This window comes from Ailuropoda melanoleuca, chromosome 8 (assembly GCF_002007445.2).
Source record: "Ailuropoda melanoleuca isolate Jingjing chromosome 8, ASM200744v2, whole genome shotgun sequence".
Classification (NCBI taxonomy): domain Eukaryota; kingdom Metazoa; phylum Chordata; class Mammalia; order Carnivora; family Ursidae; genus Ailuropoda; species Ailuropoda melanoleuca.
This window is the reverse complement of record NC_048225.1, coordinates 18,994,321-18,998,693: the sequence shown is the minus strand read 5'-3', so window position 1 is coordinate 18,998,693 and position 4,373 is coordinate 18,994,321.

The window sequence follows — 4,373 nt, the reverse complement described above, 5'->3', positions numbered from 1 at the left end:
TCTATTTATGAACTTTCTGTTTTGTTTGTTAAAAAGAAAAACCACAGACGGGCCAAGTCACCAAACTGGGGCATAATATCTAACCTAACTGTAGTTTCAACCTCCCCCAGAAATGTAGTCTTAACTGATCAGTCAGGAATTTTCTGGTCAGCACCAAAGAGGTAATCAGTGACATGGGCCTCTCCATCCCTCAAAGCAAGATGAGGTAATCTGCATGATAAGATCCACTACTCCTTCCCTTAAGGGAAAGTGATCTTGCCTGAAATGATCCTTTCTTTTCCCTTTGCTAATTACCCTGCCCTGTTTCTGTCTATAAAATACTCCCATTCTGTACCGCACCTTGGAGCTTTTTTCCTGATTGCTAGGTGTGATGCTGCCCGATTCATGAATCACTTGATAAAGCCAATTAAATATTCAAACTTACCAGTAGAAGTTTGTTTTTGAACATGTTCCATTGGTTTATATGTCTGCTTTTATGCCAGTGCCATACTGTTTTAATTACTGTGGATTTGTAATACATTTTAAAATCAAGACATGTGAAGCTTCCAGCTTTGTTCTTTCTCAAGATTGCTTTAGCTCTCCTGGGGCCTTTTGTGGATCCATATGAATTTCAGGATTTTTTTTCTATTTCCTTAAAAAAAAATGCCATGAAGACTTTGATAGGATTGCATTGAATCAGTAGATCACTTTGGGTAGGATGAACACTTCAACAATATTAAGTCTTCCAATTCATGAACATAAATGTCTTTCCATAGACTTGTGTCCTCTTTAATTTCCTTCATCAGTGATTTATAGTTTTCAGCATACAAGCCTCTCATCTCCTTGGTTAAGTTTATTCCTAAGGATTCTATTCTTTTTTATAGTATTATAAATGGTATTATTTATTTAATTTTTTTGCATAGTTTATTGTTAATGAATAGAAATGCAACGGATTTTTGTGTGTTGGTTCCCATCTATGCTTCTTTATGCCATCAAAGTAGGAAGGTATCGAGGACCAATATTAGAGTGTGATTCTGAGGTGTGAATTGAAGCTACCTTTAGTCATGGATCTACCTCCTCGAACAGGCAGGAGAAGTCTCAGCATAACTCACATCAAAGAAATACATTGAGATTGGGCTCCAAGACAAGTAACAAAGAGCATTCCTTTTCGTGTCCTTATCCTCTAGACACTCATGGGAGAAGCTGCAGCTGCCATAGACAGCTGGTCACAAAATTGAGAATATGGTATCATGGGTCCCAGCCACCTCTCTTTCGGTTGATTTCTACCTTAGACACAAGTCTTAAAATTTTGAGCGAAATGTATTGAGCAAATAAGAATTAAAGTTTTTATTATTTACAGATTGTATTCTGAATAACAGGAATTAACAATGAAGACTTCAGAGGTACAGTTTATAATAGTTGACTTTTGAAAAATTCAATAACTTACACAGCAATTCACTTCCAACTTCCAATCTAGAAGGGTCCTGGTGTTGGAGCAGAATCAGATTCACAGAATGGAGGACTCAAATTTCATTTAACAAAGAATTTTTTTTAAAAGATTTTATTTATTTATTTGACAGAGAGAGAGAGAAAGAGAGTATGACTTGGGGCTCAATCCCAGGATCCCAGGATCATGACCTGAGCCGAAGGCAGATGCTTAACCAATTGAGTCATCCAGGCGCCCCAACAAAGAATAATTCTTTAAGAAAGTGAGAAACAGAAGTCTCCTCTATCACGTGTGACAAGGAGGTCATGAATGAGCCCATTCTATAATCTTATAAAAGTGTTCTCATTTCCACAAATATTATTCAGGCATTCGAGACATAAACTTGCAATTTGGGCCCGGGTCACATGGCATATTGATAGAAAGCCCAAGTGCACTCTCTGTCCTTCATGCATGGGAACATACTGCAAAAACACAATGCCAGAAGGCCACTGGCAGGAGGAATACACAGCTGTCTCCTACATACGGACCAACACTGGACTGAGAAATAAGAGCAGCTGACAGGAACAGCTGAGGCTTACGACAAACTGGCACAGATTAGAGAAGTGAAAAGCTGACCAAGGGATGAACTCTGTGAAACCTGGAAATGACAGACTACATGGTGGTGTAGAAATAACCCTTCCATGAGAATCAGATATTCTGGGGTCCAGTCATGGTCCACCCACAAACTGTATCAGTAGCTTCATGGAATTCACTAAATTTCTGAGTTGCTTCAAAAATAAAAGATGTGGTTGTGTTTTGTAGGATATCAGGCCTTCATCCAAGTCTATAACAGTGCTTCTCAAACTTTAATATGCATACAAATTACCTGAAGAACTTGTGAAAAATGTACATTCTCATTTACTAGATCTGAAGTGGAACTCAATCGTTTTCATCTCCAATAAGCTCCCATGAGACACAACGCTATTTCTTTGCATAGCACGCTCTGTGTAAGAAGGCACGAGAATTTGCTGGTTCAATATTCCTAGGCAGGATCAATCAATAAGGGAACATTAAGTGTCTAATTGGCCCTTTCAAATGAAAAGATGAAGAAGGAACTTAAGTAGAAGAGAGATTAGGCCAGGAAATTTTACAAGGACCGAAGCACAACCCCAAACCATTAAGAACTGAAACTAAGGCTTACCAGGCAAGTAGGTGTGCAATAGTTGTATCAAATATCAAACATGAGCGTTGCTAAGAACTTTGAGTCAATAAGGAACAGCAGCCCTAGGGGAATTTCATTTGTTGGGTGGGTTATGCTGCTAATGGTTAAAAAATACTTGTAAAATTACTCTCCCAATTGGTCATCTGTATGTTAAACTTGTCCATAAAAAAGGTCTTAGTTTTGAGATAACTCAAATTTATCAATTCATTGAGTTATAATTTATGATTTTGATCTTTAGTTCAATCAAAACAAAAGCACCCACCCCAGATTACAAAGTCGTTGTCCTACATTTTCTTTACAGTTTTGTTTTGTTTTAGAGAGCACGGGCAAGAGGGGGTGGTGGGGGAGGGGCAGAAGGAAAGGGAGAGAAAGAATCTTAAGTAATCTCCACACCCAGCCCGGAGACTGACTGAGGGATCAACCTCACCACCCTGAGATGGTGACCTGAGCCAAAACGAAAAGTCAGACGCCCAACCAACTGAGCCACCCAGGCACCCCTCTTCTTTACAGTTTGTTTGTTTTATTTTTTTCACATTGAAGACTTTAATCTGTCTGGAATCTTCCTTTTCATGAGATGTTTCATATAGATACAATTTAAATTTTCTCTTCTGTCACCCTATAAGCCTTCTCAATTAGAGTTTGAGATTTTTTTTTTCCTAATTCTGGGAAATATCTCTATTATTTCCTCAAATATGACCTATTTTTCTTTCCTACTGAAACTTCTCTGCATCTCTTAGCTTTAAAAAAAAAAAATGTTCTGTCTTATCCTTCTTTCCTGTTGCTGTCTAGAGAGTCCTTAATGTGACCTTCCAACTCATGAGTGGTTCTTCAGTTTTATCCACGTCACAATTTATTGTTTTTTAATTATTATATTTTACATACAAACACTTCCTATTTGGTTCTTGTTTGCGACTTCCTGTTCTCTTTTATTTCTCCAGTATCTTCCCTTATCTCCTTGAATATTCTTACTTTGCATATTTAAATTCCATTCTTGTTTGCGACTTCCTGTTCTCTTTTATTTCTCCAGTATCTTCCCTTATCTCCTTGAATATTCTTAATTTGCATATTTAAATTCCATTCTGTGAGTAATACTACTTCAGTTGGTAGGTAGTGTTTGTTTTGTCTTTTCTTTTTTAATAGAAATTCTATTCCTTTTTGTCTATTATTTGCCTGTGAACTCGTGTACCTTGGGAGATGCCGACTACTCTTTTTGGTAATGCATGTTGGTAAGGAGCCAAAGGCCATGTACTAGCCTGCGTCAGTCTGATTAATGTAAGGCAATAGTCTGCAAACTATGGCCCATGGGCCAAATTGGACCCATTGCCTTTTTTTATTGGAGCACAGAAACTGCCATTTGTTTACATATTGCCTATGGCTGTGTTAGCACTACATGGACAAAGTTGAGTAGTTGCAGAGAGACCATATGGCTCACAAAGCCTAAAACATGTACTATCTGGCACTTTACAGAAAAAGTTAGTCCACCCCTGATTTAAGAAGTGGAGAGAGTTGAGACCCAGGGTAGAGAGCAACAACTACCACCAACCCCTGTCTTCGTGTCCAACTGCTGCTCCTCCATCAGGCAACACCTCTAGTCTGGATTGCCCCTGGGGGTGGCTCCCTTAGGCTGTAACACCCAGGCCTTGATGGTTTACAGGGGAGCCATGAGGCTGTGAAGGCTTGTGTGTGGCTGGTCAGTTCAGTTTCCGTCACTTCCTCACTCAGTCCAGAGCTTGGTGCTGCCCTGAT